Source organism: Anas platyrhynchos, chromosome 14 (genome assembly GCF_047663525.1).
Source record: "Anas platyrhynchos isolate ZD024472 breed Pekin duck chromosome 14, IASCAAS_PekinDuck_T2T, whole genome shotgun sequence".
Taxonomy (NCBI): Eukaryota; Metazoa; Chordata; class Aves; order Anseriformes; family Anatidae; genus Anas; species Anas platyrhynchos.
The window spans coordinates 8509863-8522311 of NC_092600.1; the positions used below are offsets into that span (position 1 = coordinate 8509863).

Genomic DNA, 12449 nt, shown 5'->3' on the forward strand with positions numbered 1-12449 from the left:
CTGGGGCTGCAGCACAGGGGGACGAGGCTGTGCGGAGGAGACAGGGCTCTGCTGCTGCTGCCTCTCCCCATGTCCCAGTGCCACCCCACCAAGCTGCCCCTGTCCCCTGAGCCCACTGTGCCAGGTGAGGGGTGCCTTCCACGAGGCTCAGCATGCCGCTCGCTGTATTTCATTTTTATTTACTACTATTCTTCACTACCATTTATTTATTCAATCCTATTTTTATTTCACTTTGAACATGGCCAGCTGTGTCATCTTGGTTTTGCTGAAAATGTAAACAAAAAGCTGCATTCAAATGCAGCCTTTCATTGCCTGAATACATTTCCCATCCAACACAGTTCCAGTGCTCCCACCCTGAAATTAAAACTTAAAAAAAAAAAGGCAACATCATCACTGTACATTCCCCCCTGACGCTTTCTTTATGCACGCTATTTATTCTTTTCGAAAAAACAAACATATCACGAGTTTTAATAGCTCAGTTTGCTCTCCGCAAAGCAGGAGAAAAGAAATAAATGTAAATAAAGCTAATTTTATATTCCATACGGTAACAAACCTGAATGCTTCTGCTTTTCCCTAGCAAAATATCATGCCTGGTTTTACAGTCTGTGACACATAATTGGTCACCAATTTTTTTTTTAAGTACTGACTTCAGTTTTTGTCCAATGAAATGTAAAACTTCAGTGATCTCTAACCCTGAGGCTTTTTGGTTTGGCTTAACAGTAATTATATGGATGTTGAGAAAGGGAAGAAGTGTTATACGTTCCTTACACTTAGCATTTTTCCATGCTTCTCAGCTTCTAACAGAGCAGGAGTATTTTCTCTTTCGCAGAGATGACGATCCAAGAGGAAGATACAGAACATAGTGTGCAGAAGAAAACACCCCTGAAGAATGCCATAAACCACAGTGCCAAAGCAGCATTTTTAATTCTGTCTTTGGCTTTTAGCAAGGGAACAATTAGAGAAAGGGAGAGAGTGAGAGGAGAGAGAAGACGAGGAAAGAAGAAATGAGAAAGGAGAGAGAAAGAAGGGAGAAAAGGAAAGAAGAGAGGGTGAGAAAGAATGAAAGAAACGAGAGGAAGAAAGAAACGAGAGAAAGAAGGTATTGGAAGAGGCCATGATGCACAAGTGCCCGCGGCGCAGCTCGTTGCGACGCTGCCCACGCGGTCGCTGCCTCCCCAAGCCACGCGCCGGCAGCGAGCGCATCCCCAGCTGCAGGCAGGGCCAGCTCTGCACACACGCACGGCTTCTGTTTCTGCTTTCGCTGGCGACAATCTGGAGCCAGCGCTTTTCCGTTCAGGAGGAGCTCTGCTACGTGTCGCTAACAACACCACCCCCAGCGCCTGCCCCTCGCCCCGTGCCCCGCTGCCCGCGGTAAGCACAGCCCCACGGCCGGGATTTATAGCGAGGAGACAGCGATCTGAGCCTTAATTCATGGCTACCTACAATGCCACTACTGAGAAGAGAGAGGGAGGAGAAAAAAACCCAGCAGCGTGTTCCCAGGGCTGCTGCCATTCTCCTAAAATCTTCACCCGCTCCCTCCACGTCGCGCACCGATGGCTTTGCGCACACAGCGGGAACTTAGAACGGAGCGCGCTCCCAAATTAGCTCTGCCATAAATCTGTTAGGCGCTTAAATAAATAAATAAATAAATACCATCGCTCCCTTTTGCCCTCTGTTGTTGTTTTTTTTTTCCTCTCTAACTTGCAGCTCTTCACCAGCTTCAAGCCGTTGGACTTTCCTGACAGTGGTAACAGGAGACCTGCTGATATTTTTTTATATATATATTTTTTGATTTTTCTCAGCAGCAACACGCTGCTTTCAAACTTTTCACAGGGCTTTGGGTTTGTTTGTTTCCTCGCTTTCAAATGACATTATGATTTTAATCAAAACAGACTGGTTTTTGGAGAAGGCCAGCACGGGCTGGGAGGCGGATTGCTCGGGCGGTTTATAGCAGTTCAGAAGGAGGTTTTGTAAACACACGCAGCTCAGAGGTAGAAAAGCAAATACGGTGGGTGAAATCTTGGCCTCCACCGAAGGCAATGGCACAGCTCAGCGAGGCCACTAGTTTCACATCCACACAGAACTTTTCCTCCAGCAAACACAAAGCTGACAGAGTAACAGGGTAACAGAAAACAGCTCCAAATCGGTATTATTGTTGTCTAAACAGCTTGGTGCTGTCAGGGGCTGGGGAGAGTGGCAGAAACGTAAGCGTTGAGGGCGTATGGGGAGCAAATACCCAGAAGAGCTTTCAGGCTAATGGAGAGCTGCTGCCATCTGCCCCAGGCACGGGGCAACACCGTGGCCCCTGAGCCCCCGACCTCAGGCATCGCCCCTGGTGCAAACCACGCATCCTGCAGGGCTCCTGCACACCAAAATCTCAGAGGGGCTGGACACAAGGGTTTAGTGTCCTGTAATCCCAGGCAGTTCACTTGTGAAGCATGGGGGAAAGAAAAAATAGAAAATAGGGGAGAACTCCGTGAGGGGTGGGAGGCTGCATGACTGGGGAAATAAGCCAGAAAAGTTCACCCAGAGTCAGCGTTAGCCAAATGAGGGCACCTGAACGTGTCAGAGCTCCTCAGGCTTTTCCTTTTGGCACTGAAAGCTGGCTGGCCATAGCCCACAGGTCATTACAGGAGCAGGGACCCAAGGCACGGCCATGCAGCACGCGGGTGCTCACCCAGCGCAGCTGCAGCACCCCGGGGTGCTGCTCGTGCAGGTGCAAGGCCCAGAGCAGCTGCAGCGAGGAGCTGCCGTGCCCCTCAGAGAGACGCCTGAGTGACAAAGATAAGGTTCTCCCAGGAGGAAGGAGGGCACTTTCTTATTAAAAAGTAGACTTTAAAGTCCCTCTGCCTGGGATAAGCCTGTCCCGTTTAGTTTCTATGCCACCTAAGTGCATAAAAACACACTAAAGAACTGGTGCTGTTGGTAAAAAAAGGGCCAAACCATGAACCCCAAAAGACCTCAGTGCATGAACAACTCACCCAGCTATGAAAGGCTCCCAAGGCTGCCCCCAGGTCTATGTCAAGTCTATGTCAAGTCCAGGGTAAGAAGAAAGGTGAGGCCAGAACTGCCAAAAAGTGCGTGGTGGATCCTGCCAGAGCTTCCATGACGCAGGGCGGGCACAGGGAGCTCCAGCCCTCACATCGCTGCTCTCAGCTCTTTCTGCTGGACCTTACGAGCTAAACGAGCTGAGCCCTGAGCCTTTCACCACGCACACAGCTGCTCAGAGCCCAGGTGTGGGTGCCCAGCCCTTGGTGCTGCTGGCAGGGGGTGTCTCAGAGCCAGGGAGATCCCTCCAGACAGGGCCAGCCACAGCACAACAGTTTTTGGCATCAGCACCGTACCCCATCTACATTTGTCCCCTCCTTACTACAGCATGGGAGCATCAGATTTAAAAAAAAAAAAAAAATCAAAGGGAAAACATTAATAAATAATAATCAAGATCATCTGCAGTTTTAATGATAAGCTATTTAATGAATTATAAAGTACCTATAACTCAAAGTATGAGACTGTACATTGTCAAAACTGGCATTAAAGTGTATGGAGATAATTAAGCAATAATGACCTCCACAGAGGGCTTTTCCTGGGAATTAATGACCAGTCGGGAGGAGCTGATGGCTGAAGGCACAAGCAAGGGCCATTAACCCCAGCTGGTCATTAATACTCAGGAAATACCCCACGCTAAGGTTGTTATTGTGAGTATATGATAAAATAAAGGGGGAGCAATTATAAATGCCTGAATTTGGGGGCTGCTTGGAGAGGTGATGGTTTGGGGGTACTCAGCTTCATGCCCGCTGGGTCAGCCACCCCTGGTGCCCCCACGCCAGCAGCACTTTGGGGTGCATCTCCCAAACCAGCCCACTCTGGACCCTCTGGCACCAGCACTGGGGGTCTCCACCAGCACAAACAGAGCCCACAAGGCATCTTTGTGACCAGGGTAAAGGCAAAACATCCCAAGGGCAAGGCAAAAACAGAGGTTTAGTTTCAAATCCTATTTTGGATTTGCAATCCTCATACTATAGCAGCACCAGAGCCAGAGTCTCGGGCTCATCATTAAGCAACACCAGCCAGTCTTTAGGGGTATCACAACCAACGCCAGCCTCTGACCCAGCCCCAAGTCACCCACTGCTTGCAGTGGGAGCCCCCAGGCTCAACCCAAAAGCCTAGGCACAGAATAGCCTCTTTTCAGCCCAAACCTGCAGGCACCTCTCCCCAGCCTCACAATGACATCAGAGGGACTTGGAGGAGCAGGATTGTCACCTTCTGGTGGGCAGAACAGCTAATGCCAGAATGCCTCTATGCTGGAGCACAGCTGCTTTTCCCCAGGGTTTTTTTAAATGAACCCATGGGCAGCAGCAAAGGAACTTGAGTCCCCCACTGTAGGCCCTGTGGACATTTATTTACCCCAGTGCCATCTTCCTGCACTGGAAATGCTTAAATGGGCTTGGAGGTGGCAGTTGTGTGAGGCTTCACCCTGCAGGATCACAGCATATGTACGTTTTCACCTACACAAACAAATCCGCAACGGTTGTAAACATTCCCAAATTATTGTCTGTAGCAGCCAGAGCTGGTTGCACTGTCTGTGAGAGCACAGCGGCGATGCTTGTTGGCAAAATAAAGGATCCCTTTAAGTTTCCTGCAATCTGGAAAGCAACCCAGCGCAGCTCCTCTGTTGCAGCATCTCTCCTGAGCTGTTTACAGCCCCTCAGAAGAAAAATTAAGTGCCTCGCTGGCAATACGGAGTTTCCAACAATTATATTTTAAAAAACAGCTACTGGTTAGCAGAATAAAATCACTACATAAGGAAAATTAGCGCTTGTTAGTACACGTAATATTCAGAATCATGAGTAGAATAAAGGCAGCAGTGCAGAAACTGTTATCAGCAGAGAGAAAATTATTCAAGTATGCATTTGAGTAATTCTGCATTTTAATTTAACCCTTTGAAACATTAATCAAACCATGGCTAATTATAGGAATTAAGGAATTAAACGATGGAATCTTCTAAAAGATATTATTTAAAAGGCAGTTTACACAATTACTTGTATAGATGTTTGCTTTAAAGAGGGAAACATTTCTACTGTAATGAAAAGGGTCTTAGAAAATTAAATTAACAAGGGGGGACCAGGCTGATATGAAACTAAATTAGCATCAAATGCAAATTACAGGGTACTTAATGGTAGAAACAGGTGCAGAGCAGGTCCCTAAATGAGATAAATGAATAAAACATCCCTCTGCACAAATGTGGAAGCTGACACAAAGTCAATGATATGAATAATTCAGCAGCCTCAACACTGCTGTTGAGGTCAGCTTTCCTTGACCTTTGAAACAGGAAGTAAAATTCTGTCCAAATTTGAGTGACTGGAAATGCAGCAGTTATTTGTTGAAAGGAAAAAAAAAATATATAGAAAATCCGGATTAAAAAAAAAATACAAAACCACACTGAGTATGTGTATACATATATATAAGACAATAAATTGAAACACTGAATAAATGTATCAGCAGGAGAAAGTGCAGAACTGAAAACCTATAAAATGTTAGATTCACAGTGGCTGCAGAATATTTGTTTCAGCCTAAAACCCTAAAACAATGTATGTGTGATACATGAGCATATTTAGGTCATGGTATGATCTAAGCATGTTCAGAGCTAAATGGTTTCATCTTTCAAAAAAATAATTTGGTTGTGCTAAAGGGGATATTAATAGAGTCAAAGTCATTATATTTCAGGCATTACAGAAATCAAATCATATAAAAGTATCTGTTCAAAGCTGAGCAATCAATCATTTCCTTTCCTATAAACTTTTTTTTTCTTTATAATAAAGGAACTGGAAGACTTCTTTTCTGGACTTTCAACATGAGCTACCGATTGAGTCACTATTTCATTTCAAAAATCACACTATGAGACTATTTGAAATGTAAACCATCCCAACAACAGTTTGCTGCAAAGCACAGGCTGTTTGCACGTGTGCCAGTGTGAGAGAACCCTTAAATGTAGAAACTTTATAGATATGTCTGTATTTTATACAGCTTTTTAATATGTAAGTAAACTATAAATACAAATCCTTGTATTCCAAAAAATGAATGCTTTTGTCTCTTTTAAACATGGAAATCCAGAGCAGCTACCTTAAATCCAGTGAAGTATCTCCAATTTTACATCCTCATAACCAAATGAAGATTTCTGCACCTTTCCCTGTGACAAAATACTCAGCCAAAATCACAGGTCATATAATTTCTGACTAGATGTATGGTCCTAATTTCAAATTGAATTTGGCACTAAAACAGATTAATAAGGTATGACAAATAAGTAATTTCTCCAAGCTGGAAAGAAAGGAAGAGCATCACCCCTGCAGCTTGTCTTCTATGGCAACAAAAGATGTTAGATAAGAGAAGTTCTCTCTGCTGCCTCTTTTGTTGTATCGATCTCTTTAGGAGTTTACCTGCTTACCTGTCATCTGCAGAACACATGCCTAATATCTCTTACCGGGGGGCTAATTTTATTTTCTACATTTTAGGCAGGTGGAGCCCAGCAATGTCCCTGGCAGGGCAAGTTTTTGCACCGAGTTTTGCGAGGCGCTAGCGCGAGCTCTGCCTGCAGCCACCCCGAAGATGCGTATTGATGCACTAAACAAAATCAGCCCCAATATTGCATAATAACATGTGGCAAACGCAACGGCACTTATCTGGGGGCTGGGTTCAGGGCTGCGCTCAGCGCCGGGCTGGTGTGCAGTGTGGCTCCCTCCAAACACCAGCGATGAGAACCCAGCTGGTTCTCATTTTGAAACAACCAGTTTCTCTATCCCCAAGTGCTAAAGAAAATAATCCCAGCAATCCATGACTACACGCTTTCACAGGGACAGCAGTGAGAATTTGATTGTGGAGATAATTAAAGTCATTCCTGAAACTTCCAAGGAAAAGCAGCCGGGGGGAGGGGGCAACAGAGGCACTGATGCTTAAATTGAGCCAAGCAACCAGTTTGGTTTGGGGAATGGGGCTGGGGGGCTCCACTTTGGGGGAATTTGTTTTCCTGAAAATTCTCTCTCCTGCACTCTAATGGTTACAATATTTGCAAAGAAAATGTAATAGACTGCGGTGAGTAGGAAGATTAGAGCGAGGTTTGGAGCCTGGATGTTCCTAATTTGGCAAGAGCATCCAGAGGGAAATGCTTTCGCATTCTGGTAAACTTGAATAAAATTATGTACAGCCACTTCGATTAGAAGGGTTTAAAGGGAAATGATACCATAAAAGCAATAAAACCAACTGCTATCTGCTTCAAACACTGAAAACATCTTTTTAAAATTAATGTTTCCTGCAGCCCTGCCATGAGTTAGGTCTGAAATAATTTTAATATTAACAACACTTGGGAGCAGGTCAATCTAGAGCCAGCCATGCGACTGGGTTAGTCCTCTCCATCGTTCCAAAAACGGTGGAGCAATTTACACCACCCTAGCCTGTGTAAATCAGTAGGGCATTGCTGGCATCAGGAGAAATGCTCAGATCTGAGGATCTGGCAGCGCTAAGAAATAATCATAATTATGATGACAAAAAATAAAAAATAAAAAAATAAAACACCTCGCTCCCAGCAAAGCTAAATTGTACAGCCCCTGTGTCACGCATATGCTCTGACCCTCATCATCCCAAAATGGGTGTGAAATTCAGAGATGGCAAGAAAGAGTTTAAAGCACTTGTAATCTCTCCGTCTGCACTATCTGCCTTGAGCAGGAAGGAGGGATCCGCTCAATGAGAGCTATTCAGGGCCTCTCAATTAACCTGATTAGTTCAGCACGCCACTCTCATGAATGACACCTTATCTTGGAAACCAAGGGGAAAAAAAACTTCCTTCCTCCTGGAGACACCCTCGTGCCCAAAAGCCGGAGAGCAGCACCATGGGGTCAGCTCCCCCAACCCCATGGGTGCCTGGGGACCTGCGGGTAGGTGGTGGGGTCCAGCCCTCAGGTGGCCCCGAGCTGGGGGGAACCCCACTTTTTGGGAGCCAACCATGCACACAATGGGGTCTGTGGGAGCGGGCTGCAGCCCTTAACCCCTGCGGTGCTGCCGGCAGGTTAAAGGGAGTGCAGGCGAGGAGGCGAAGCCCCCGGGACCGCCGCCGCACTGAAGTGTGTTGTAGTCTGGAACTTGTTCCATACGTGACAGATTAATGAGCGATAACTGTGTTTCCATGGCAAAAAGCATTCCCAAAATTCTCTTTTGTTTCCCTGAGAACAGTCTCCCGTATTATTTTTTTTTTTAAATCATGCCACTTTACAATAACGCAAATATTAACTAACGCCGTGTTATTCTTTCAAGTGCGGGTGGCTGCGAATGTCAACAGCACTGACTGTTATATACCGACTCCAAGAATTAATCACAGAAAATAGGTGTCTCAATTACAATTATCATACTGAAAACTCAAATTTATGAATGCCCAGCCGACTTTGAAGGCATTTATTAGAAAAACTCCGATGACTCGGAAAGTATTAATGCACTAATGACGCATTAGGGCATGATGTATTAATGTTCTTGTAATTTCTGACAAATTAAGTTACCATTGTCACAGCAGGGCAATCCTTTGGAAAGAAAAAGAGAAGTTCCTCTCTCCTGCCACACAGGATACAAGACGACAATTTGCGTACACATAATGGAGTTTTGTGAGGAGTTTTCCTCCTACGCCGTGGTACAGTTTATTCCATTTTTCAGAATGCCAGAACTAGTGCTGAGCTCACTATGCTTTAAAATAAATAAATGTATAGATAGATAGATTAGAAGATAGATAAAAGGCACGTGCAGCCAAGGTCTTGCCTTTCCTGCCGAGGTCCTTAGGGCAAGGCCGCCTCTCAATACTGCTGTGCAGCCCCTCCTGCAGCATCAGTGGAAGCCTGGCCAGCCCAGCAGGGCCTCCAGACCCACCAGTGGCACCAGCCCATGGTGCCAACGGAAACCCAAGACCAGAGACAAGAGAAAAAAAGTTAAAAAAAAAAAAAAAAAAAAAAAAAAAGAAGTTTCTGTCAGAAACCCCATCTTGAGAAATAAATTCTGAGGCCAGAAAAGTCCCAGCTTACACAGGGAACTCCGTTGTAATGCATGGGACTCCCTTGTTTTTCTCAAAAAAGCACCAAATCCTGACACTGGCAGTGGGGCACAAATCATGTCCAGATCCTTCCTCTCTCCCCCAGCCAAAACATGCCACAGGGCAGGCACACGTCTGTGGCCAAATCCTGGCTCACGCAGGAACGTGCGAGCAATGTAGAGGCGCACAGAGCAGGCTGGGGGAGACGCTAACATCAGGTCTTAATAGCTCTGAGTGTGGCTAATTTTCTTCTTCTTTTAGAGCAAAGAACTTTATAATGAATACAGAATACATTTCTCCTCTTCTTGTGTCATCTTTCTACAAAATCTGAGCTAGGTAAAGTGGTTTTTAACATCCACTTATCAAAGTGACTTAACATCTGGGAAGGCAGCCAATGGTTATGTAGTGATGCAGATGCCAAAAAATCCAACTGAAAGATTATATTCAGGGAGATTACAGAGAAGACCTGACTCAACTGGGTGGAAGTGGATAGTTATCCTGGTCAGGAAAGCCTGAGAGGCTCCCAGCAAAATCATGGAGAAAATTACGGAAAATGATTACATTTTGAACGCAGTTTCCTTTTAACCCACTATAGCCCCTGGCTGTGTCCTGTACCAAGTAGTTTTTCCAAAGCCAAGTTCTGGAATCAGTAAATGAACAGCTTTTCTCTCTCCAGCAGTCATTGAGACAGCACTAACAAGAAGCAAATCCTTTTTTACTGCTGGACACTCACAGTGGGATACTAATTCTTCCTAACATTTACTTTAGATAATATTTAGGCTTTCCAGGGTCACAATCACGTCACTTGGGGTCTCTCTCTTTTTTCCCTTTTTTTTGAAAAGATGAAAAAAAATTAATCTTCGAAAAATGACCTAAGCATTGAATGATGTGATTAGCTGAACCGGTTTGCAACTCTGATGAGAGAGTCAAGGGAAGAGGAGAGCCAAGAAAACCCAAGTGTGCAGCTGGCTTTTGGACCCGACAGCACTAAGGCATTGCAGCATCACCTTTTTTTAACCCCATTTTTCATCTCTTTCTGGCCTGGTATAGGCACTGGAAGAGTTAAAGAAAACAATAAAAGAACAACTGAGTGTACAGGGTAGGATTTACTGGCATTTACTTTTAATCTATGGTCCTTTGCTCTGTGGCTTATCAGCCCTATGTCAGCCCTTTTTCCTCCTTTATATTTCACGAGGGGACCCACATGCTGGTACTGAGAGACAGAGCCCAAGTGTCTGTAAGCTTTTTGTCAGGTAAAAAGAGAAGAAAAAGGAAAGGAACAAGAGGAAAAGCAAAGCTAAGAGGCATCTATTAGATGTCACTAGGCTTTTGTATTCATGTCAATGATTCAGGATTAGAGTATTTGAAATAATCTTATTGAGAGAACTCAAAAGCCCCACAGAGGGAAAGCCTGCTCGGGAGCATATGGCAGAGCAGCGGACAATATCTTATTAAGGATGTGTTAGCTAACACCATTACTTTTTATATTACATTACAGAACTATTGTGCCTCAGACGGTTAGCAAGATGCCGTAGTTGAGGAATGCCACTTTGGACATCACCGCATCGGTACAAAGCCGGCTGGACCCAGCCAGGTGCCTGCTGGGGGCTGTGGCTCAGCTGCCCCCCCTGCCCCGACCACCAGGCAGGGGCTGGGGACCCCGCTCCTCACCACGCAGGGACACCAGGTCCCAGACCACCCCATCCCATCACAGCAGGGGGCACAGAGCAGCTCCTGCTGGCTCTCTGTCCAAAAATCCCAGCTCAGTGCCAAACTCGGCTTCTTGTCAGATTAAAGGAATTTAATTTTGTTATAGTGAATGCTGCTAGACTAAAAAAATAAAAAAAAAATAAAAAATCTCTCTTTTCTCTTGGACAAAAGCTTGTAATTGGAGAAATCGCTCTTTTTAAAGTTATCTTCATCTGCCTACACCTTTAGAGGCAGCAAGAAACCAAAGACAAAACAGCACTGTTCATAGCGCTTCAGTGGCTGCAGTGAAAGGCTCTATATCTGGGTCACCTTACGACTGTCCGGTATGTAATTTCAGTGACTTGAAATAAAGCCTTTTAATAACTAATTTCATATAATTCGCATATTAACTGCACCAAAAAATATGTTTTCACATTTCCTATTTCCAAACACTATTTTTAAAAAGTGGGTAGAAAATTATTCGTTGTGCTTTAAAAACCTCTAAAATACTGTCTTTAGGAAAAAAAAAAAAAAAAAAGTAAACACTCATTTGATACAGTAATATATTCTGATCACAAGCTACCTATGTAAAGTTGCTAATGGGACACACTGGGAACTTTGTATGGATTTCTGTACTTTTCCAGAACTGTTACAAAAAAAAAAAAAAAAAAAAAAGAAAGAAAACACCTTGATGCTGCAGAGAAAATTCATACCAGTGTTTACCATTAGTGCTACAGGGACGATGTAAAATCCATTTCTAGAAAATTATCTCAGTCGTGATTTACACAGAAACCTACAATTGTTTCTTCCTCTCCTTTAACTTTATTAGTTGTTATATTAAAAATATTTACGTTCAGCAGGCAAAAGCAAACTTGAATTTAGCATAGATATTTTGGTAGATGTGTCCAATTACTTATAAGAATACATTTCAGTGGCTAGAACATGCAAACATTTATGACTGCTCACAGGAAGAAAACCACTCATACGCCTGAGCTCCAGCAGAGCAGAGCAGGTTAGGTTCTCACCCAGTAAATGCTGCGCTAGATATAAGACACTTGTTTCACATTCAGAACAATTTTAGCTAATCTGCATTAAAACTGAGGATGATCTTTGCAAATACCTTTTCCTATTGCTCTTATTTGGCTAGTTATGTGTGCATTACCGTTGCAGCAGCAAATGCAGAAATAAATCAGGTGTTAAGATGAGACAGGAAATTTACCCACACTAGAAACGTTGCGTACGTCCATAGGAGGAAAAAGCCAGTATTTTTTCCCCAAAGTCCCCACTCTTGAAAACAGAAAACCTGACCCTGAGCTGTGCAGGGTGGCCTGTGTGCCAAGCACACCCTCCCTGCTTCGGGACACAGGTGGAATTGATACTAAGGCACAGGACACAAATAGCACCCTTTGTGAGCAAAGGGAAACATGGCCCAGCCCATGCCCAAATTCATGAGGTCTTCACAATCACCTTCAAAGGCAGCAGGTCCAGCACATCCCACACACACCCAAATAACCCCTCTGGACTGACAGAGCATGGGAAGCACAGCTGGCCCTGTCCCCAGGAGCTGTTGGTAGGCACTAAAGATGACAGCCCACTGCCAAAAGCAATCGAGTCTTCAGCTTCCCTAATCCCCAGAAATTCAATGCAAGACTAAGTTTTTTGTTCTCCACAGAAAAATTTGTAAACTGTGTCAGGAGAG

The 12449-nt window shown here is 44.5% G+C and overlaps 1 protein-coding gene and 1 long non-coding RNA gene across 11 annotated transcripts in view; both read right to left on the reverse strand.

Annotated features, from left to right (window-relative positions):
- The window catches only part of LOC119718323 (uncharacterized), a 43842-nt gene extending 38890 nt beyond the window's left edge, over nt 1–4952 (reverse strand). The window contains exon 1 of the long non-coding RNA XR_005269315.2: nt 2982–4952. This is a non-coding gene — a long non-coding RNA (uncharacterized lncRNA). The remainder of the gene's footprint in view (nt 1–2981) is intronic.
- Nucleotides 1–12449, reverse strand: part of EBF1 (EBF transcription factor 1) — a 272798-nt gene that overhangs the window by 235570 nt on the left and 24779 nt on the right. The gene's annotated exons all lie outside the window — the stretch shown is intronic.